Source organism: Eubalaena glacialis, chromosome X (assembly GCF_028564815.1).
Source record: "Eubalaena glacialis isolate mEubGla1 chromosome X, mEubGla1.1.hap2.+ XY, whole genome shotgun sequence".
Taxonomy (NCBI): Eukaryota; Metazoa; Chordata; class Mammalia; order Artiodactyla; family Balaenidae; genus Eubalaena; species Eubalaena glacialis.
In genome coordinates, this window is record NC_083736.1 from 17174968 (window position 1) to 17200092 (window position 25125).

The following is a 25125-nucleotide window of genomic DNA, read 5'->3' on the forward strand; positions in this document are numbered from 1 at the left end:
ATGATGAAAAAGTATATCTTTCCCAGAGGGTAATTTTTTTATCCATTTTATTTTTTGCAAAACACTTACTGAAATACAATTCACACACCGTACAATTCACCTATTTAAGTGTACAGTTCAATGTTTTTTACTATATTAACAGGGATGCATAACCATCACCACAACCTAATTTTGGAACATTTTCATCCCCTCTAAAAGAAACCCCATAGGAAACTTTCGGTTCCTATGTATTTACTTACTCTTTACCTTTCATATAAACGGAATCATACAAATATGTGATTCTTTGTGACTGGCTTCTTTCCCTTAGCATAATGTTTTCAAGGGTTTTACCATGTATCAGTATTTCATCCTTTTTACGGCTGAATAATATTCCATTGTATGGGTACACGACATTTTAAGATTCATTGATCTCTCAATGGACATTTGGGTTGTTTCTATTTTTTTGGTTATTATGAATAATGCTGCTATGAACATTTGTGTACAAGTTTTTGTGTAGACACAGTTTTTCGTTTCTCTTGGGTATCAACCTAGGAGTAGAAATGCTGGGTCATACAATAACTCTATGTTTAACTTCTTGGGAGACTGCCAAACTTTTCCAAAGCAGCTACATCATTTTACATTCCCACCAGCAACGTATGAAGGTTCCAATTTTTCCACATCCCCACTAACATTTGTTATTCTCTGTCTCTTCGATTATAGCCATCCTAGTGGGAGTAAAGTGGTTCCTCACCACAGTTTTGATTTGCCTATCCCTAATGATAGGTAACCTTGAAATATGTAAGAAATTATGAAACTAATCATGCCTACTTTCCTTTAAACTAATAATTTCAGTTTAAATGTATTATTCTAAGGTAATAATTTAAAAGAAAAAAGCAGCTATATATACTAAGATGTTTATATAAGCTTCATTTATAATAGGAAAGAAAAAAATCCACCCAAACTAGTTATAACCCAAATGCCCAACAATCAGTAAAAGATTAAACAAATTTAAAATACATACATCTAGTCACTCCCTACCTTTCTCCTAGCCTTATGTATGTCTTTTCCTCCACATATCCTATTAGTCCACCACAGCAAACTACTTGCTTTTCCCTGATCAGGCTGTTCTGTTCATATCACATAGATGGCTTTCCCTCACTCTGCCTGACAAATCCCTATTCTTTCAGGACTGTTTGACCATAATCTTCCCTGAAATTCTTTCCTTGACTTTCTTTCTTTCCCCCTGAGTTTCTTTCTTCTTGGGAATTCTGAGTTTATTCTGCAATTACTTCAATACATTGTGATTATTTGTTTACTTAATTATATTTATTTCAACAGGCAAAAGACTCCAAACAGCACATCAGAGAACAGAAAACTCAAATGACCTATGGACATCTGAGACGTTCAACCTCAATAGTAACTGAGTAAATACCAATTCAGACCATAACCATGCCACACCTGTCAGAATGACAAAAAACAAACAAACAAAAAAACCCTGAAGTTGCATATTCCAGAGTGTTGGTGAGGCTGTGGAAAGATGGGGACTCTCGTACACTGCTAAGGAGGTGAGTATACACATTTATAACCACTTTGGAAGGGGTTGGCAGTACCCGTTAAACTTGAACACGCTCATATCCTACGACTCAGCAGTTCCACTCAGGGATAGACCTTAGAGTGGTGGTTCTCCAAATTTAGTGCACGGCAAAATAACCTGAAAGGCTGGTTACAACACAGAATGCTGGGTTCTCTTCTGGGGTGGGCCCCACTTCTAGCAAGTTCCCACGTGATGCGGATTCTGCTGGCTCTAGGACTATAAAACTACTGATTTAAAGGGAAAGGTGTAGGTCACTTGGGAGAAAATGTTTACAAGTGAGATTTACTGGTTATGAGAGAAAAAAGGTATTACTTAGAATATTTTCCTCTGCTAATATTAAAATTAGCTTTATTAAAATTCAAACTAGTAGTTAGCCTCATCCACCACAGGGCAGACAGCAGAAGCAAGAACTACAATCCTGCAGCCTGTGGAACAAAAACCACATTCACAGAAAGGTAGACAAGATGAAAAGGCAGAGGGCTATATACCAGATGAAGGAACAAGATAAAACTCCAGAAAAACAACTAAATGAAATGGAGGTAGGCAATCTTCCAGAAAAAGAATTCAGAATAATGATAGTGAAGATGATCCAGGACCTCGGAAAAAGAATGGAGGCAAAGATCGAGAAGACGCAAGAAATGTTTAACAAAGACCTAGAAGAATTAAAGAACAAACAAACAGAGATGAACAATACAATAACTGAAATGAAAACTACACTAGAAGGAATCAATAGCAGAATAACTGAGGCAGAAGAACGGATAAGTGACCTGGAAGACAGAATGGTGGAATTCACTGCTGCGGAACAGAATAAAGAAAAAAGAATGAAAAGAAATGAAGACAGCCTAAGAGACCTCTGGGACAACATTAAATGCAACAACATTCACATTATAGGGGTCCCAGAAGGAGAGGAGAGAGAGAAAGGACCGGAGAAAATAGCTGGAGAGATTACAGTCCAAAACTTCCCTAACATGGGAAAGGAAATAGCCACCCAAGTCCAGGAAGCGCAGAGAGTCCCATACAGGATAAACCCAAGGAGAAACACGCCGAGACACATAGTAATCAAATTGGCAAAAATCAAAGACAAAGAAAAATTACTGAAAGCAGCAAGGGAAAAATGAAAAATAACATACAAGGGAACTCTCATAAGGTTAACAGCTGATTTCTCAGCAGAAACTCTACAAGCCAGAAGGGAGTGGCATGATATACTTAAAGTGATGAAAGGGAAGAACCTACAACCAAGATTACTCTAGCCGGCAAGGATCTCATTCAGATTCGATGGAGAAATCAAAAGCTTTACATGTGTTTGCCAACAAACACATGAAAGAATGCTCAACATCATTAATCATTAGAGAAATGCAAATCAAAACTACAATGAGATATCATCTCACACCAGTTAGAATGGCCATCATCAAAAAATCTAGAAACAATAAATGCTGGAGAGGGTGTGGAGAAAAGGGAACACTCTTGCACTGTTGGCGGGAATGTAAACTGATACAGCCACTATGGAGAACAGTATGGAGGTTCCTTAAGAAACTAAAAATAGAACTACCATACGACCCAGCAATCCCACTACTGGGCATATACCCTGAGAAAACCATAATTCGAAAAGAGTCATGTACCAAAATGTTCATTGCAGCTCTATTTACAATAGCCAGGACATGGAAGCAACCTAAGTGTCCATTGACAGATGAATGGATAAAGAAGATGTGGCACGTATATACAATGGAATATTACTCAGCCATAAAAAGAAACGAAATGGAGTTATTTGTAGTGAGGTGGATGGAGTTAGCGTCTGTCATACAGAGTGAAGTAAGTCAGAAAGAGAAAAACAAATACAGTATGCTAACACATATATATGGAATCTAAGGAAAAAAAAAAGGTCATGAAGAACCTAGTGGCAAGACGGGAATAAAGACAGACCTGCTACAGAATGGACTTGAGGACATGGGGAGGGGGAAGGGTAAGATGTGACAAAGAGAGAGAGTGGCATGGACATATATACACTACCAAATGTAAAATAGATAGCTAGTGGGAAGCAACCGCATAGCACAGGGAGATCAGCTCTGTGCTTTGTGACCACCTAGAGGTGTGGGATTGGGAGGGTGGGAGGGAGGGAGATGCAAAAGGGAAGAGATATGGGAACATATGTATATGTATAACTGATTCACTTTGTTATAAAGCAGAAACTAACACAGCATTGTAAAGCAATTATACTCCAATAAAGATGTTAAAAAAAAAAAAGCTTTACAGACAAGCAAAAGCTAAGAGAATTCAGCACCACCAAACCAGTTCTACAAGAAACGCTAAAGGAACTTCTCTAAGGAAACACAAGAGAAGAAAAGGACCTACAAAAACAAACCCAAATAGTCATTTCTCCAAAGAAGATATACAGATTGTCAACAAACACATGAAAGAATGCTCAACATCATTAATCATTAGAGAAATCCAAATCAAAACTACAATGAGATATCATTTCACACTGGTCAGAATGGCCATCATCAAAAAATCTACAAATAATAAATGCTGGAGAGGGTGTGGAGAAAAGGGAACACTCTTGCACTGTTGGTGGGAAAGTAAATTGATACAGCCACTATGGAGAACGGTATGGAGGTTCCTTAAAAAACTACAGATAGAACTACCATACGACACAGCAATCCCACTACAGGGCATATACCCTGAAAAATCATAATTCAAAAAGAGTCATGGGGCTTCCCTGGTGGCGCAGTGGTTGAGAATCTGCCTGCCAATGCAGGGGACACGGGTTTGAGCCCTGTTCCGGGAAGATCCCATATGCCACGGAGCAACTAAGCCCGTGAGCCACAATTACTGAGGCTGCGCATCTGGAGTCTGTGCTCCGCAACAAGAGAGGCCGCGATAATGAGAGGCCCGCGCACCGCTATGATGAGCGGCCCCCACTTGCTGCAACTAGAGAAAGCCCTTGCACAGAAACAAAGACCCAACACAGCCATAAATAATAAATAAATAATTAAAAAAAAAAAGAGTCATGTACCACAATGTTCACTGCAGCACTATTTACAATAGCCAGGACATGGAAGCAACCTAAGTGTCCATCGACAGATGAATGGATAAAGAAGATGTGGCACATATATACATTGGAATATTACTCAGCCATAAAAGGAAACGAAATTGAGTTATTTGTAGTGAGGTGGATGGAGTTAGCGTCTGTCATACAGAGTGAAGTAAGTCAGAAAGAGAAAAACAAATACAGTATGCTAACACATATATATGGAATCTAAGGGAAAAAAAAAAAAAGGTCATGAAGAACCTAGTGGCAAGACGGGAATAAAGACACAGACCTACTAGAGAATGGACTTGACGATATACGGAGGGGGAAGGGTAAGCTGTGACAAAGTGAGAGAGTGGCATGGACATATATACACTACTAAACGTAAAATAGATAGCTAGTGGGAAGCAGCCGCATAGCACAGGGAGATCAGCTCGGTGGTTTGTGACCACCTAGAAGGGTGGGATAGGGAAGGTGGGAGGGAGGGAGACACAAGAGGGAAGAGATATGGGAACATACGTATATGTATAACTGATTCACTTTGTTATAAAGCAGAAACTAACACACCATTGTAAAGCAATTATACTCCAATAAAGATGCTAAAAAACAAAAAAACAAACAAACCCAAAACAATTAAGAAAATGGTCATAGGAACATACATATCGATAACTACCTTAAATGTGAATGGATTAAGTGCTCCAACCAAAAGACACAAGCTTGCTGAATGGATGCAAAAACAACACCCATATATATGCTGTCTACAAGAGACCCACTTCAGACCCAGGGACACATACAGACTGAAACTGAGGGGATGGAAAAAGATATTCCATGCAAATGGAAATCAGAAGAAAGCTGGAGAAGCAGTACTCCTATCAGATGAAATAGACTTTGAAATAAAGAATGTTACAAGAGACAAGGAAGGACACTACGTAATGATCAAGGGATCAATCCAAGAAGATATAACAATTATAAATATATATGCACCCAACATAGGAGCACTTCAATACATAAGGCAACTGCTAACAGCTATAAAAGAGGAAATCGACAGGAACACAATAACAGTGGGGGACTTTAACACCTCACTTACACCAATGGACAGAGCATCCAAACAGAAAATCAATAAGGAAACACAAGCTTTACATGACACAACAGACCAGATAGACTTAATTGATATTTATAGGACATTCCATCCCAAAACAGCAAATTACACTTTCTTCTCAAGTGTGCACAGAACATTCTCCAGGATAGCTCACATCTAGGGTCACAAATCAAGCCTCAGTAAATTTAAGAAAATTGAAATCATATCAAGCATCTTTTCTGACCACAATGCTATGAGATTAGAAATCAATTACAGGGAAAAAAACGTAAAAAACACAAAACACATGGAGGCTAAACAATACGTTACTAAATAACCAAGAGATCACTGAAGAAATCAAAGAGGAAATCAAAAAATACCTAGAGACAAATGACAGTGAAAACACGAAGATCCAAAACCTATGGGATGCAGCAAAAGCAGTTCTAAGAGGGAAGTTTATAGCTATACAAGCCTACCTCAAGAAACAAGAAAAATCTCAAATAAACAATCGAACCTTACACCTTAAGGAACTAGAGAAAGAAGAACAAACAAAACCCAAAGTTAGCAGAAGGAAAGAAATCATAAAGATCAGAGCAGAAATAAATGAAATAGAAACAAAGAAAACAACAGCAAAGATCAATAAAACTAAAAGCTGGTTCTTTGAGAAGATAAACAAAATTGATAAACCATTAGCCAGACTCATCAAGAAAAAGAGGGAGAGGACTCAGATCAATAAAATTAGAAATGAAAAAGGAGAAGTTACAACAGACACCACAGAAATACAAAGCATCCTAAGAGACTACTATAAACAACTCTATGCCAATAAAATGGACAACCTGGAAGAAATGGACAAATTCTTAGAAAGGTATAACCTTCCAAGACTGAACCAGGAAGAAATAGAAAATATGAACAGACCAATCACAAGTAATGAAATTGAAACTGTGATTAAAAATCTTCCAACAAACAGAAGTCCAGGACAAGATGGCTTCACAGGTGAGTTCTATCAAACATTTAGAGAAGAGCTAACACCCATCCTTCTCAAACTCTTCCAAAAAACTGCGGAAGAAGGAACACTCCCAAACTCATTCTATGAGGCCACCATCACCCTGATACCAAAACCAGACAGAGATACTACAAAAAAAGAAAATTACAGACCAATATCACTGATGAATATAGATGCAAAAATCCTCAACAAAATACTAGCAAACAGAATCCAACAACACATTAAAAGGATCATACACCACGATCAAGTGGGATTTATCCCAGGGATGCAAGGATTCTTCAATATACGCAAATCAATCAATGTGATACACCATATCAACAAATTGAAGAATAAAAACCATATGATCATCTCAATAGATGCAGAAAAAGCTTGTGACAAAATTCAACACCCATTTATGATAAAAACTCTCCAGAAAGTGGGCAGAGAGGGAAACTACTTCAACATAATAAAGGCCATATACGACAAACCCACAGCAAACATCATTCTCAATGGTGAAAAACTGAAAGCATTTCCTCTTAGATCAGGAACAAGGCAAGGATGTCCACTCTCACCACTATTATTCAACACAGTTTTGGAAGTCCTAGCCAAGGCAATCAGAGAAGAAAAAGAAATAAAAATAATAAAAACTGGAAAAGAAGAAGTAAAACTGTCACTGTTTGCAGATGACATGATACTATACGTAGAGAATCCTAAAGATGCCACCAGAAAACTACTAGAGCTAATCAATGATTTGGTAAAGTTGAAGGATACAAAATTAATGCACAGCAATCTCTTGCATTCCTATACACTAATGATGAAAAATCTGAAAGAGAAATTAAGGAAACACTCCCACTTACCACTGCAACAAAAAGAATAAAATACCTAGGCATAAACCTACCTAGGGAGACAAAAGACCTGTATGCAGAAAACTATAAGACACTGATGAAAGAAATTAAAGGTGATACCAACAGATGGAGAGATATATCATGTTCTTGGATTGGAAGAACCAATGTTGTGAAAATGACTATACTACCCAAAGCAATCTACAGATTCAATGCAATCCCTATCAAATTACCAATGGCATTTTTTACAGAACTAGACCAAAAAATCTTAAAATTTGTATGGAGACACAAAAGACCCCAAATAGCCAAAGCAGTCTTGAGGGAAAAAAACAGAGCTGGAGGAATCAGACTCCCTGACTTCAGACTATACTACAAAGCTACAGTAATCAAGACAATATGGTACTGGCACAAAAACAGACATATAGATCCATGGAATAGGATAGAAAGCCCAGAGATAAACCCACGCACCTATGGTCAACTAATCTATGACAAAGGAGGCAAGGATGTACAATGGAGAAAAGACAGTCTCTTCAATAAGTGGTGCTGGGAAAACTGGACAGCTACAGGTAAAAGAATGAAATTAGAACACTCTCTAACACCATACACAAAAATAAACTCAAAATGGATTAGAGACCTAAATGTAAGACCGGACACTATAAAACTCTTAGAGGAAAACATAGGAAGAACACTCTTTGACATAAATCACAGCAAGATCTTTTTTGATCCACCTCCTACAGTAATGGAAATAAAAACAGACAAATGGAACCTAACGAAACTTCCAAGCTTTTGCACAGCATAGGAAACCATAAATAAGACGAAAAGACAACCCTCAGAATGGGAGAAAATATTTGCAAATGAATCAACAGACAAAGGATTAACCTGCAAAATATATAAACAGCTCGTGCAGCTCAATATTAAAAAAAAAACAACCCAATCCAAAAATGGGCATAAGACCTAAATAGACATTTCTCCAAAGAAGACATACAGATGGCCAAGAAGCACATGAAAAGCTGCTCAACATCACTAATTATTAGAGAAATGCAAATCAAAACTACAATGAGGTATCACCTCACACCAGTTAGAATGGGCATCATCAGAACATCTACAAACAACAAATGCTGGAGAGGGTGTGGAGAAAAGGGAACCCTCTTGCACTGTTGGTGGGAATGTAAATTGATACAGCCACTATGGAGAACAGTATGGAGGTTCCTTAAAAAACTAAAAATAGAATTACTATATGACCCAGCAATCCCACTACTGGGCATATACCCAGAGAAAACCATAATTCAAAAAGACACATGCACCCCAATGTCCATTGCAGCACTATTTACAATAGTCAGGTCATGGAAGCAACCTAAATGCCCATCGACAGACGAACGGATAAAGAAGATGTGGTACATATATACAATGGAATATTACTCAGCCATAAAAAGGAACGAAATTGGGTCATTTGTAGGATGTGGATCCATCTAGAGACTGTCATACAGAGTGAAGTAAGTCAGAAAGAGAAAAACAAATATCGTATATTAAGGCATATATGTGGAACCTAGAAAACGGTACAGATGAACCGGTTTGCAGAGCAGAAATTGAGACACCGATGTAGAGAAAAAAACGTATGGACACCAAGGGGGGAAAGCGGCGGGGGGTGGGGGTTGTGGTGGGATGAATTGGGAGATTGGGATTGACATGTATACACTGATGTGCACAAAATGGATGACTAACAAAAAAATTCAAACTATTCACTCAAAAATGGGTGAATTTTATTGCATATAAATTATACCTCAAAGCTGTAAAAAAGTTAGCTTTGGGGTGATGAAAGTGCTGTAAGATTAGAGCAGATATTATGGAGATGGTTGCACAACTCTGCAAACATACCAAAAATCACTGAATTGTACATTTTAAACCTGTAAAATATATCTCAATAAAGCTTTTTTTTTTAAAGTTAACTTTATTTGCATTTGCTTTTCGGGTGCATCAGCTAGTAATGAACAGTAGTAGCTCAGGGGCTTAATGCATAAGAGAGGAGAGTTAATTTAAACCCTAGAGTCTGAGCTAAGATGGTTTTTACATTTTTTAAGTGTTGTTTAAAAAGAAGAAGTATATGCAACAGAGACTGTATGTGGCCCACAAAGTCTAAAATATTTACTATCTGGTCCTTTGCAAAAAAGATTGCTGATTCCTGATTTAAACTAACTTACTTGTGACTAGCAATTTAATCAAAGGAAGCTTTAAGACAGAGAGGGCAAGAAAAAAAAAAAAAAGGCAGAAACACCAGCAGGGTTTGTGACTGGGGAGAAGGAGATGTCAATTACAAAAGAGAAATTCATTTATACTCCTCCTTCGGAGTGAACTGTGTAGGGGCAGTGAGTGAATTTGTGTGCCCTTGAACATGGAAAGATGACTGGACAGCAGGGGCATCCACTCCCAGGAGGATGCTGAAGGGGATGCTGGTGTCAAAAAAGGCCACCCCAACCAGGACAGCATTGGACACATCCTCTCACCCAGCTGAAAGCAATTCTCCTCTTCTTCCATGACATCACTTCCCCCTCTCCATTAGGTCCCTCCCATCACCCTACTACCTCTCTCTCCATTTACAACCAAATTCCTCAAAGGGCTGACTGTATACCACAGTCATTCTCCCCCATTCTTCTCCTCCCATTCTACTTGGCCCCTCACCAATCTAGCTTTCCACTCCACCAAACTGCTCCAGTCAAGATCGCTAACGAAATCCATGTTACTAAATCCAATGGCTATTTTCCCTCCTTCTCCTGGATCTACCAGCAGCACTTGATGGTCAATCACACCTTCCTCCCAGAAACATTTTCTTCACTTGGATTCCAGAATACTACACTTTCCTGGTTTTCCTCCTACCTCTAACAATGCTTTCTGTCTCCTTTGCTGGTTTTTCCTCACCTCCCCCCTCATCAGCCTGACCCCTAAATAGTGAACACAGTCTTCCTCTAAATAGTGACTTTAGTCTTTGACTTCTCATTGTCTACACTCTCTTCCCAGTCTGCACTTTCCTTCAGTCTCATGGCTTTAAATACTCTCTATATACTAACAACCCCCAAATTGACATCTCCAGCCCTCACCTATCCTCTGTGTTGCAGTCTTCCACATCCAAAAGCCTATTGGATGCTGTAAACATGTCCAAGAGCAAACTCCTGACCTTCCTCCAAAATCTGCTCCTCCCAAGGTCTGTTCCACCTCAATAAATGGCAACTCTATCCTTAGAGTTTTCAACAAAGAGGAAACATAACTGTCCAATAAACATACAAAAAGATATTCAACACTACCTACTAGGAAGATAAAATTAAAACAAGGAGATACCATTTCATACTCATTAGATTTGCAAAAATTTTAGTCTGATGATCCCCATGTGTTTACAAGAAAGTGGAAAAAGAGAATTTCTCAACTGAGGAAAATTCCTCCCCAAAAAAACATGAAGCAGAAGAAAACTCTAACTGTATACTCTAAACAGAATTAAATATATCCAAAAGCATTTAGGAATATATATTTTTAAAAACTCACCTTGAATCAGAAATTTAAAAACTAAGAACAGAAACATACCAAAAAACATAGTGATATGACAGAAAAAAAAATTAATCGAACTAAGGGGAAAGAATGGGAGAAAAAGACTAAATTATCTCAGAAGTGAAGAATAAATTACAAGGTGCCCAAGGGAAAATAAACTCAAAAGAAATGATGCAGCCACTTTGGAAAACAGTCTGGCAGTTCCTTAAAAAATTAAACATAGGGTTACCATATGACCCAGCAATTCAAATCCTAGGTATACACCCAAAAGAAATAAAAATATATGTCTGCATAAAAACTTGTACACAAATGCTCATAACAGCATTATTCACAAGAGCCAAAATGTAGAAACAACTCAAATGTTCATTGAGAGATGAATGAATAAACAAAATGTAGTATCCCTGTACAATGGAATATTATCTGGCCATAAAAATATCTGGCCATAAAAAGGAATGAAGTACTGACACACAGTCAAACAGGGATGAACCTTGAAATCATTATGCTAAGGGAAAGAAGCTAGTCGCAAAAGACCACATATTGTATGATTGCTTTATATGAAAGGTCCAGAATAGGCAAATCCATAGAGACAGAAAGTAGATTGGTGGTTGCCTAGGTGCGGTGGGGGGAGGGGGGCATTGGGGGGAGTGGGCACAGGGTTTCTTTCTGGTGGGATGAATATGTTCTAAAACTAGACTGTGATGATGGTTACACAACTCTGTGAATATACTAAAAAAACACTGAATTGTAGACTTTTAAATGGGTGAATTGTGTGGTATGTTAATTATATCTCAGTAAAGCTGTTACGAAAAAAAAAAAAAAATCAACTGACAGAGATCCCATACTAAATGTGAGTTCAGCATTTACAAATGCAAAGAATTGCCCAGGAAAGCCCTTACAACAAAGACGCCACACTGGCAGCACAGAACGGGACCAAGTTAGAGCCCACAGAACAAGAGGGCGATCAGCAGTTCATAGGAAGCCAGACCTCAGGAGAGCAGGGCATGGCTTATTCTCCCAGCCACAGCGGCTGGGTGCTGTCACCAGTTCCTCAGTAGGGAGGAGCTGGAAGTGGATACAGAACCCCACTGTTGCCTACCATTATTCTACTTCGATTTCATGGATGAAATGTATTTCTCTCACACACAGAACAGGTTAAATAAACAGGGGAGTAAGGGCATTTTAAAAGGTGTAAGTACAAAGGTTAACCATTAGAACAAAAATAAAAACCTTCCTCTTTTTAAAATAAAAGAGCAAAAACTACACCTCATAGCAAAAAGAAATAGCAAATATAACAAAATACACATGATTATAAAATATTACGATAGACCAAATATATCAGTCCTAACAATAAATGTGGTGGGCTTATTAACTCATCTACTAAAATAAACAGGTACAATCTGGCTCACAAAACAAGGAGTTGTATAAAAAACATATCTAAAACAAAGTGATTGTGAAAAGTTAAAAATAAAAGGATGGCCAAATTATACAAGGCAACTGGAAACAAAAAGAGAGCAGGGGTGGCAAACCTGGAATCAGGCAAAGCACAATTCAAGCCCCAAAGTATTCATCATGCCAAAGAAAGACACTTTTTAATGCTAAAAGCCACAATCCTCGATGAAAAGAGAACAAATAAAAATACACGTATTTACATGAATATAACATTGCAACCACCTTTATGAAGCAAAAACTACAACAGATGCAAGGAGACACAGATAGAAACACTAATAATAGGAGACTTTCATATACCACTCTCAGTGGTATATTAGACAGATTAGGTAAGCCAAAAATGAGATAGAAGATCTAAACAGCATAATCAACAGGGTAAATCTTAAGGATATTTATCAAACTCTACACTCTGATACTAGAGAATACTCTTCTGAAGTGCCCACACCACATCACCAAAAATAATCATATATTAGGTCACAAAGAAAACATCAGTAACCTCCACATAATAGAACTATTACAAGCAATACTCTCTGATCATAATGCAATAAAACTAGAATTTACTAATAAAAACAAAAAAGAGAAATTCCACCTAGAAATTTTAAAACGTCCTATTAAACAACTCCTGGGTACTCAAAGGTAAATTTTTAAAGAAATAATGACAATAAAAGCACTACATATCAGATTCTATGGGATGCATTTAAAGCAGTGATCAAAGGAAAATTCATTGCACTAAACATATTTATCAATAAAAATGAAAGAATAAAAGTAAATAAATTTATTTCCAAGGTAAGAAAAAAAAAAAAAACTAAAAAATAACAAAGAAAGCACAAGGAAGGAAACAATAAAAACGAAAGTAGAGGAAGAGAATAGAAAACTAGATCTAAGTAATAATTCAAAATTCTGTAGTTTTTGGAAAAATTAAAATGGATAAACCACTAAATAACTTATATAACTTGCCTAGGAAAAAACAGAGAAAGCACAAATACACAAAATAAGAAAGAGCAAAGGGGAAATAACCATTGAAATAGAAGAAAAATTTTGAATCGTAAGAGATTATATCCAATAAATTTAAAAGCCCAGATGTAAGGGATAATTTGTTAGAAAAATAGAGATTACTAAAACTGACCACATTAAAAAGCTTAAACAGACCAACTTCCATAAAAGAAACAGAGAAAGTTATTAAGGAAATATCCCATAAAAAAGCATTAGGCCCAGATCGTTTCACAGGGGAATTCTACCAAACCTTCAAACATCAGATTGCCTCAATGCTCTATAAATTATTCCAGAGCTGGTATATCGCGAGAAGGATCAAGCCTACAGAAACATCAACCTTTCAAGGAGATGAACCAGCCAAGAAGACTGAGAAAGAACACCTCTGAGGAAGGAGGGAACCCCAGAGCATAGAAGGATGTTTCAAGAAAGGAGACTTTTATGGCAACAGCTGCATAGAGACCCAATAAAAGCAATGAAAAGTGTTAATACATGGCTTGAGGACTAAGTGGAAGGTAAGGAAACTGAGAAAGCCAATTAATAACAACGCCTTCTAACAAGTTTGTCTGGCATGGGAGGAGAGAAACTGGGTTGCAGCTGGGTGATAGGGGTCTAGGGAAGAGGTTTTGAAATGGGAGCAACTTGAGCTCCCACTTTAATGTTGATAAGGAGAGGTTTAATGTTGGTAAGGAGAGACTATGTGCATGGCATTGGGGACATAATGTAGAATGACAGTCATAGTAGGAATGAGTCTAGGTCCAATTAGTTCAATGTTTCCTTTGATTCCTAATATCAACTCCAAATAATGTAGTCAACCTCTCCCAATGTTCCACATTTACATATTACCTTCTTCAAAGGTCCAGACTGAATTTTTATCAGCGGTCACATTTTATGTTAATTTGGCAAACATTGCTGAGTGCCAGTGACTGCTAGAGGCAAGCCATACAAAGTTGGAAGAGTCCTAGTTTCTTTACTAGAGATGCTCAGTCTTCACTAGCTAAGAAGGATCACATGAGTATCAGTACTTCCTAGTTCACTAAGTGTTTTGCAAACACTATCTCAAGCCTTTAATCCTCACAAGCCTTTGAGGAAGCTGGAATTACCTCCATTTCACAGGTGAAGAAACCAATCCTCAAAAAAGTTAACCAACCTGCCCCAAGAGAAAGACGTAAAATCAGCATCCAGGTTCTCAGACTCCAATACAAACACTTCCCCACCTTGCAACTCCTACCTTCATAAAGATGACTCTGAAGAGACTGCCTGGTCATTTGCGTAGATGCTCGGTCAGCAGAATTGGACTTTAGCACACTTGAGAATAGTTGACATCCTGCATCACATCTAAAATTGCCGTCTAAATTTGGAAAGCAGCTTTTATGCTCCCTAGCTGTCTGGATATTCTGTAGCCTATAGGGCACAAAGACTATGTTTTATTTATCATGATCCCAAGGACTGTGTTTTATTTAGCTTTTTATCTGTCCCTCTCAGCTTTATATATAGTGCCTTTAAATATTTTCTCCTTCAACATGTGTGGATTCATTCATTCACCTAATTTCATTACTCTGATATCATTTTCAATATAATCTAGGGCAGCAGTATAAAACTTCAAATTTAAGGGGTGAAAGAGTGGGGGCAAAGGGTATCACAGAACAGCTTTTTGAATTCAGAAATTTACATTAAAAAATCAAGATGCTTATGTGCTCTGAAATTTTTACAAGATGGCAATAATTAGCAATGAGACAAAGTATGTTTAAATATACTCTCCATAAATGTCTCATTTGACCCTTAAAATCACCCTGTAAGAAAGGTAAGGCAAAGGCACTATAATCTCTAATTCAGAGTTGAGGAAATAGTCCCTTAGAAAAGGTAAGTGACATGTTCAAGGTAATCAGATATACTGGAATTCAAGGAAGTCCTGACTTCAAATCTGTTCACTTTATAATGCCTTTGCCTCACTTAGATAACCCTTCTTTACTAAACTGGTAAAGGTGAAATAGAAGATGAGAAACCAAATTGCCATCAACAAATAAGAAGGAAAAAAAAAAAAAAAAAAAAAGAGGTGATAGCCAGAGAAGGATACCTGTACTTGGTTGGAGAAGAACATAAATGGCCCCAAAGTGTTCTTATAGAAATCCTTTAAATGTTGCCTTTTGCTAGGGTGGGGAAAAGGACACTCACAGATTGTTGGTGGGAGTGCAAAATAGCACATCCTTTCCAGAGGGAAATTCACATTAAAAAACCCAACAATTCTATCATCTAGGAATGTACACTAAGGAAGTAATCATGGACGTGCAGGTTTTACAATTCACCAACAATGTGTTTAAGTAGTGAAAAACTGAGAATAAAAAAACCGACTAAATAAATTACTGCAGCCAAATAATGGCATGCTATGTAGTCAGGGGAAAAAAAAAAACGGTTACCAAAAAGAATCCACTTTAGAAAAATTCATGCATTCGTCCCTGCATAGAAAAAGACTGGAGGGGCATCCCCAGTGTAACCATGTTCACAATGGTTACTTGAATGGTGAAAGAGTGCACCTTCTTCACCGTGGTTTTGCATATTTTAGAAATTTTGTATATAAATATGACTAAATGTTTCTAATCAGACATTTTAAAGGCTTCTGGGGAGGGTGTGCAAGGGCAGGGCTTTCAAAAGAACATTTTAGCAGCCATTTTAAAAAATACCACATGAAAAAATAAAGCATTCTATACCGTTATCATTAAAACACCATTGAAAAATAAAGCACTCACCATGAATCCACATCAAAACCTTTTCTTTTCAAATTCCAGTCTTTCATTCGTACCAGTTCGCATACAGAAAAACGTTAAAAAGGTTGCCTGGCCAGAAGTCTGAGAGACTTTCTTGATTTCTACCTGTAGTTTTTACTTTGCTCCAGAAAAGAAAAGCAGTCACCTAAGAGGCAGCTCGAAAAGCACCTCGGCAGGAAAATATTTGGGAGGATAAGTTTCTCTCACATTTCTTTCCCTCCCGACCTACCGACAGGACAATCCTGACAGTGGCCGGCCCAGTTTCCTAATACACCCTAAAGAAGCACAGGAGATGCGCCAATATTCAGTATACGTTTCTAAAAAGACAAGTTTTACTTTACAATGCAGGATAAAGAGCAGCCCTCACTACTCATTCTGGACGTTACCGGAGAAGATGCCGCTGCGCGGCAGGAGAGCCTCCGAAGAAGGACAAAGCGGGGGCTCCTCGGCTCGGGTCCCGCAGGCGATGCGTCCGGAGCCGCCTCTGGGAAAAGGGCACCGTCCCTGGACACCGCCCCGCCCTCCCCCCGTCTCCATGACAGACGCTCCAAATCGCCGGGGACCAAAGCCTGCGGACAATGGGCGAGGATCGGGGGCCTCGGCAGCAGGTGCCCGGGTCGCCGCGTCTAAAATAAGGCACCGGTCCGGTGGCCAGAGGCAGGGGCAGGGGAGCAGTCCCCCGGGATCCCGAGCTGGGCCTCCGCATCCTCCCCCCCGCCCCACCCGCCACCCAAGAACCGCCCCTCCCAGGCGACGGACACGCCCTCCCCGCAGGCCGGGACCTCCTCGCGCCGCCCGCCCCCCAGGGCCGCTCACCCGTCCGGGAAGTTCCCGCAGCCGCCGCCGCGGCCGCCGCCGCCGCCGCCGCCGGCCCCTCAGGCCTCGCCCCTCACACGGCCACCACCTCCCACAAGAGCCGCACCGCAGCTCCCTCAACTGGGCCGCGGGACCCGGAACCACTTCCTTCCGGAACCGCCTCGCCCCGCCCCCCGTCCTAGCCACGCCCACTGCCCGCTGCCTAGCGCGGAGCCCGCTTTCCCACCGACCTCTGCTCTCAACTCTTTCCCAGCGAGGGTTGCCCCGCCCGGGAGGCTCCGGCCAGAGCGCCTGCGCCCTCTGCCGGCCGTTCCCACCTCTGCCTCTCTGTCCAGGGCGCATGCGCCATCTGCCGCCCGCCCGCCGGGAAGGAAAGAACACCCTGGGTCCATAGATCCTGAGGGTTAAGGGTCAGAGATCGGAGTTCACCCCTCAGTCAGAGGCAGGAGCTTGGTCCCGTGGGCCTTCCAGCGTTGTGCAGATGAGCGGAGCAGATGAGCCTCAGCCTTCCAGCCCCTGGCTTGTCCCTCAAAGCCCTTCCAGAGCCAGCCTACCTGAACCTGCAAGGCTGTGGCCTCTCTCCTGCCTACTCAATCTCTAACTATTCCCCATGGCCTCAAATCAAGCTTGTACCCAGAAAAAACCTCCCCTCTGTACCTCCCAAATAGGTTAATGGTACCAACATCTCTCCACCGTGCAATTCAAAATACTGACTCATTTTTACCTACTCTTTTGATTTCTCTCCTCCCACACTCCATCCAGCACCCCAAAGGTAGTATATCCTCACTCTTGGAGCTTTCTCACTTGACACTTTGATGTTCTTTTTACCCCTTGCAAGATTTCTCTTTCAGGGTCCACCCCATCTGGTGGACCTTCTACCCTCCCCTGTCACTGTCGTCTACTGACTGCATTAGTTTTCCTCCCCATCTGAATTACTGCCATCATCCTGATGAAACCAACACCCATGACTAAGCCATGTTTCCTTAACTTCCTCGGTCCAGATGACTTTACCTCTATTCTACTTAATCCACCCATTTCCAGGTACCCATTCTATAAAATCTAGACATCCATCACTTTATACTGCTTCATAGCTAAAACCTGAAGTTTACCAACCCCATTTATTTGGACTCAATCCTCATCCTTGTAGTCCTATCTCTCCCTTACTCCCAATATACTTGTTCTTCAAAAACCACAGAGCTCTCACATCCCCTGAACCTTCTACCTGACTAAAGCCCATGGCCTTTGACTTCAACCACTCGTGTAAGCAGAGCCCCTTGAATTGCCCTTTGATACGTCCCAACATCAAACCACCACCTTGAAACACTCCAGTTATCTGCATTTTCCATCCCCACATCTATGCTTCCAAGCACTGCTTGGGAGGAAAAAGCCACACAACTATAATAGAATGATACCACTACAAATTTATGGAGACTCACCACAGTGGACAGCCTTGGTGCCTCTTAGAAATCCTTTTATGTGACCACTCTCATTTCCAGTAACTGTTGTTACTAACCCTTACCACTCTCTTTAAGCCCCATACCAGTGACCATTTCCCTCTCTTCATACATGATTTTTGCTTCCTGTTTTGCAGAGAGAAATTCCCCAGCACAGTATATGAGGCCTTTCATTATCTGGTTCATACTTACCTCTCTAACTTCTCTCCTCTTTGTACTCAATGCCCTGGCTATACTGAAATGTTAGCTGTTTAAGATGAATACTCCATTGCACATATTATCCCTTCTGTCTGGTTAAAGGTGTGAGACCTTTTAATCTGCTTCAGTTCAGGAAGGTTTTCTTCCATTCTACTTTCAAGAATTGTTTCTGCTCCATTTGTTCTGGTCTCTCTTTTAGGAAGAGCAATTATTTGTGGTAAACGTCTGTTTTATCGTTTTCATCTGTTTACCGTTTTTCAGCATTCTGGTAGACCTCCAATCTGCTTTCAATGTTACCAATAAGATTTCCAAAAGCATTATTTCTGCCTCTGTTTTTACTCAATTTCTATTATTGATAATTTTGTTTCCTTCTGTCATTTCCTTCTCTCCCCCCCACCCCATCCTTCTCTTTCAACTCATCCTATTGACTTTCCATCTCACCCTTTCATTTCCTTATGAATTTCTGTTCTAGTTTTATAGAAGGCCTATCTTCTTGCAAAAGGATGGTAAACTGGTCATAAAATTCCTCTTTTGGATTCCGTAGTCAGTCATTTTCATAAGTATGCTCTTCTTTCTCTTCCACGATTAGGTTTTATATTTCACAAATATATATATATATATATATACACACACATATATAATGAAGTATACAAAATATACATATATATCAATATATTCTTTTGATTCATCTTTGAACAAGGTGATTTTTGTTCAGACTTATTACTGGTTAATAATAAGCACAAGGAGATGGCCCTCGCCCTATATGCTGCTTCTGTGGGCAGAGAGGTTAAGTAGTTTGCATAAGGTTTCATAGCTCTTGATTGTGTATATGAATAGCACACACACATACATAGGCAGAACAAGCCTAAGAGAAATGAAATACTATCTGCCTTTCCATTTATTTTTTCTTTGATTTTCATGCAAAGCCAAACCTGCTCTAGAATGCCAAGTATGCTTAATATAAGGGCTCTATATTAGTAAGAATAAATTACGCTATGATAACAAACCCCAAATCTCAGTGGCTTATAGCAACGAATGTTTATTTTTCTCTTATATTTCAAGTCCATCATGGGTCAGCTTTGGTTCTTCTGTCTGGGACCCAGGGTGAAGAAACTGATGCTATCTGAGACATTACTGGTGTCATACCAGAAGAAAAGGAGCAAGAGTGGGGCCATACATTGGATCTTAAAGCTTCTGCTTTAAAGCTGAATCAGAAATTCTGGGGGTGGGGCCCAGCATAGTTTCAACAAGCCCTCCAGGAGATTCTGAAGCATGCTCAAGTTTGAGAACCACTTCTCTATGGCTTGTATTTCCTGTAAACCAGAAGATGGACATAGAGACTTGATAAAATTGAGTAGTTTTTAAACTACTAATTCTTAAACCAGAAAAAAAGAAGTCATATTAAAAGAGAGAGCAAGAGAGGGAGAGAGGGAGAGAGAATATCAGGCTTTGATACAGACTTAGATCAAGTGCCTATTGTCATTGTCATTTTTTGGAGGGACACTGTTTCCTGGGGAAACCTGCCAGCTGCCCTGATATGTATCTCCAGCCATCCTTCTGTATAGCTTTCTTTTTTAAATGCTGATGTGAGAATAAGATAATTAGGAAGAAGTAGGACAAATAGCTTTCTCATCCCTTGACAATGCTGTTGGCCCAGATTTTTCTCATAGTTTTTGTCTAGATGGTTTGTATTGTGTTGGTCATGGCTTCAGCATCTACATTAGTGCTTATAACCCAGGACTGACAGACCAGGTGAATTTTCTCTTTCCTTAAGTATCTGACTTTGGCTATGCTGCTTAATACTGTCAGTGAAATTTGATGTATAATGCTTAGCTGGCCCTGATTCCTCCTCTTTTTCTTCCATCCCATGATACAGGCACGTTTTTGTGGACACTGTCCTTTCTTTACCTTTACTTTTTAAGGGGCTTTGTCAACAGTGGAGCACAGACAGAAATGATTTATATTATTTGAAAGAAAATGTTTTTAGACAGGCTTATGCTGCAGATTCCTTTTTGCTCATTCTAGTCACTGCCTTTATGTCTGTTTTCCTACTGAGACGGAGGACAAATTCCTAAGCAAGATTTGGTAGCTGCTACCAGCCCTCTGGTTCCATAAATTATTTCTGATGAACTCTTCTGTAATGCAGTATGTGAAGCAGCTTGGCCCTGGTTCTGAAAGCAATACAATATTTGTGGTTTTAAAACAAGGTGTCACAAGTCAGCAATTATTTTGAAAAAAACTTTTTTTGATTGATGTGAACTACCTACATTGATGCAAGGCAAAAAAGGAATGGTGAGGTTAGGTTTAAAACTTAATCTTACTGCAAAATAATTGTTTAAAAGTTCATTACTCACCTTATTTAAATCTTTAGTGTTCCCCCCGGAAGCTCTTGCCCGGATCCTTGATGGATTCAGTTCACATATCTTTTCCTACCATAAGCAGGTCTGGTTTTGTGTCCTGGCACAACCCAGACACCAGTTCAAAAGTCACTAAGCTCTCAAACCTTTCATCTGCCTGATAAATTTGCTTTGTTTAACTCCATATTTGTTAGGTACTCCACAACTTCTTCTTAAATGTTCACACCAATTTTCACTCTCCCTTAGACTGGTAGGGAAAGAAAACATAATGGACCCTGAGGTAGATTTCCTAACAATACAGTCAAAATATTTATTGCTCCTCTCTTCCCAGGCCCTCTACTTGAAAATTGAAAATGACAAATGTGGATCCCACTATATTTCCATTGGACGGCTCTGGTCTCAGCCAGTCATGGCATAGCAGAGACAACTAACTAGCCACCAAATTATTGGGTTGGCCAAAAAGTTTGTTCTGGTTTTTCCGTAAGAGCTTATGGAAAAACCCAAACGAACTTTTTGGCCAACACAATACTGGTGCTCTCCCTTACATAGAATAGCACTATCCCTGGTAAGAAACAAAGCAGCCAGGGACTATACTTCCCAGCATCCCTTGCATCTAAGTGGGGCCATGTGACTAGTTCTTGTCAACGAAATGTGAGTGGAAATGATACGTGTCCCTTAGAGGCCAAGGTGGTTGGAAAGCAGTGTGTCTTCTCCATCCTCTTTCCCTATTCTGTCAGCTTAATGCAGAAAAACATGACAAAATTGGAAGATGAGGGAGCTACAAGATGGAAGGGGCCTAGTCCCTGAATTACCACTCAGAAGAGAGTTGTAATAAAGGATATCTGTTTTGGACTTCACAGGAGGGAGAAAAAAGTTCTATTGTATTTGAGACATTGTGCATCTTGCGGGGAGGGTGGGGTTGTTATAGAAGCCAGCATTACCTTCACTAATACACGTGGTCATCTCCTTCCCTTTGGCCAGTGATTAGCTTAGGGGTCGGTGTAAGACCTAGTACTGGCCCATGAGAAGCAGAAATCTTCTGGGAGCTTCCGGGAAAGAGTTTCCCCCCTGATAGAAGGAGGGAGCAGTACAAAGGGCAGCCTGCCACTAACTTTTTCACAACTTTGACACAGTGGCATTGAGGATGGGATGCTGGTACCAGAGCAGCCTTCCTAAGAGTCAAGAAACTCAAAAAAGTGCTGCCCCAGAATCCTGATGTCATTTAGCTGTCTTTGGAGCTTGTTACATATTATGTGTGATTAATAAATAACCTTAATATGGAAGCTACTTTGCGTCGTGTATAGTGGAATGATCAAAACTAGTACACTTATTCTCAATTTCAAAAAATTCATTCAACAAAGATTTATTGTGGGGCTCCTCTGTGGCAGGTGCCATTCTAGGTGCTGAGGATCCAATGCAAAGACAAAAACCAGGATCCTTGAGACTGTCATCTCATGACAGAATGTGGGTCTGGCAGAAGGATATGTAGATCAGAGGCCATGGATTTGAATCCAAAACTTTTCTCAGTAACAACTGTGTTTATTCACTCACAAATACTTACTGAATACCTGTGTGAGGGAGTAGGAATATGGCAGCCCTGCTGTCAGGAGGCTTACAGTGAGGGAGATAGACATTACTCCAAGAATCACACAAATAAATGTCTCATCGCGAACTGTAATAATATGAAAATGTGTAACAGCAAACCTGACCTCATCACCCATCACAATTGCAAATAAGAACTTGTTAAATTATTTGTCTACTGTCTCTCTTTTCTGCTAGACTATGGGCTCCAGGAAGGTGGGGACAATATCTGGTCTCGTTCTCTGCTCTATCCTCATCCTTAGCAAACTGCTTGGCACAGAGTAGGGAGTAGGTATTCACACATAAGTGCTTAATAAGTGAGCATTTATGACATGGGTTTCCTCCTGGATGAGGAAAAAAAAACTATCCTACCAACTGTCCATGTTCCCAGATGGAGGGTGCAGGTATTCTGCTGGAACTGAGCAACAGACAGACCAAATGCCCTCAGCAGAAGATGCCCAGGGATTTGCAAAGTCAGCAACGACTCCTGGTGAGGGAAGCTGGTTGAGCTCAACTGGGAAACCTGCAAATATAACTAGGAGATGTGTCGACTGGCAAGAGCCTCTAGGGGGTAAGTCTGTGTGATTTCCCAGGCAGGAACTTGGAAGTATGGTGGGCCAGGGCAAGCACAGGCTCCAAAGGAAACCTTGGGTTTGGAGCCCAGCTGTGTACTTCCTGGCTGTACATGACGGGACTTCACCTGTCTTGGCCCTCATGGTAAAGTGAACATGGCAACAGCAGTGCTTATCTCAGAAAGCCCTTCTGAAGGCTAAGGGAGAGAATGCGTGGGGAGCTCTTAGCACACTGCCTAGCTGGCTCGGGTCCGGTTCTCCAGGAACAGGCTCTGAGACCAGTTAGCACACAGGAAGGGCATGGGGAGTGCTGGGGGAGGGGGGCAGGGGAGTGAAGGAAGCAGCAGCCAGAGCTTGGGCTGCAATACGTTCTCAACAAAGGCCTCAGGTGAACCCACAGGGAGCTCTGAAGCTGGGACAACCCTTCTGAGTTGTCCTAACCTTGAGACAAGGGTCTTCACATACCTGAGCAACCCAGTCAGGGTCCAGCCTATCCACAGGCTGCCCAAGTGAGGGGATTTAACCTTGGCGAGGCAGCCTCCTTCAGTCAAGGGCAATTCTTAGAAAGGAACTCCACCAACAAACCTCAGCAAACTGTACCTCCAGCATCTGGAAGGAGACATCCGGAAGGACAAATACCTCAGTCCTAAAAGGGAGGGCCGTGCAGGTGGCACACCATGACATCCGTGACACTAGCATTTAATGTGAACCTTTAAAGCCATTAGAGCAGCTGCTTAAACTTTCCCAAAGCTTGCTGAGGACTTAAGGCATCCTCGCTGTCAAAGTACAACTTCCCAAAGATTAAAAGCATAATTGCGATGTAAATGTACAGTGAGCGTGTGGCAAAAATGTGTTGTGGAGGTTCAGAGCGAGCCTCCCCCAAGTGTGCCACATTCGCATGAGGATTATTTTCAGCTAAGGGTCGCTGAGACCCTGCGGATTCAAGAGAAACTACTGCCCTCCTTTGACTAACTAGAAGCATTTAAATTGTTGTTGTTTCTTCTTGACCAGAAAAGAGTTATTAGCAGAAATAAATTTTATCTAAGTGGCCCCGTCTATATGGCAGGACAAACATCTAATTATTGATACCAAACACCTGCTCTTCTTCTTATCATTCTTTGGGTGACGCTCCTGTCCTGGGAAGCCCCCAGCCGCTATCCCATTCCTCAGCTCGGATGGCACAGGGACCTCAGTTTACCTTTCTGTCTCCGAACCGTTCATAAATGTGGGGTCTCTGACCCTCTCATGTATGTGGAGTTCCCATAGAGATGAAATTAAATTTGACTTTCTCATGTTAGTCTGTCTCACGTCGATTTAATTCTTAGATCAGCCAGAAGAACCTGTTAAGGGTAGAGGTAAATTTTCTTCCTCCCCGACAGTGTTTAACTCATTAAGGAGCAGGATGACAAAGCTGGATCAAGGGAGGATACAGAACCGATTGTGACGCACACTTGGATGTAAGTATACACACAGCAACACACACATATATTTAGTGGAGCAAAGAATGCTGGAGAAGACTGCAAAGTTAGATACAAAATTGCTTAGTGCCCTACAGGGACAAACAGGAATAACCTCTGGAGGTAGCTTTTCTATAGGACAAAAGTCATCTGCAACTTTCTGTCTACAAGTGAATAACTCCGGAGACTGGGTTCTAGGTCACAGCACACAGGCAGTCATAGGAAGTCACATCCCCTGAGACTCAGTGGCCCCTTGGGCTGCTTTGTTGAGACCATGCTGTCACAGGGCTTTGTAAGGGCACACTGTTATCTTTCAGCCTTATTTCCATGTTCTGGATAATTTCTTACCATCGGTGAGCATTGAACACCTCATACCAGCCATCGGAGCTGTCACCATACAGGGGTGGCCCCTGAGAAGCCTTCAGAAGGCCAGTTCCACTGAGCAAATGGGAGTTGCT

The 25125-nt window shown here is 40.5% G+C and overlaps 1 protein-coding gene across 7 annotated transcripts in view; it reads right to left on the reverse strand.

Annotated features, from left to right (window-relative positions):
* BCLAF3 (BCLAF1 and THRAP3 family member 3) overlaps nucleotides 1-17210 on the reverse strand; it is a 64390-nt gene extending 47180 nt beyond the window's left edge. For 3 of the 7 annotated variants that reach the window (XM_061178320.1, XM_061178319.1, XM_061178313.1), the window contains exon 1: nucleotides 17049-17210. The gene's annotated coding sequence lies outside the window, so the exon portion shown is untranslated. Of the gene's footprint in view, nucleotides 1-14570; nucleotides 14619-14698; nucleotides 14872-16214; nucleotides 16254-16618; nucleotides 16692-17048 lie in introns of those variants that run through there. The other 4 variants (XM_061178314.1, XM_061178317.1, XM_061178316.1 and 1 more) reach the window with 4 other exon arrangements.
* Between the last annotated feature and the right edge of the window lie 7915 nt (nucleotides 17211-25125).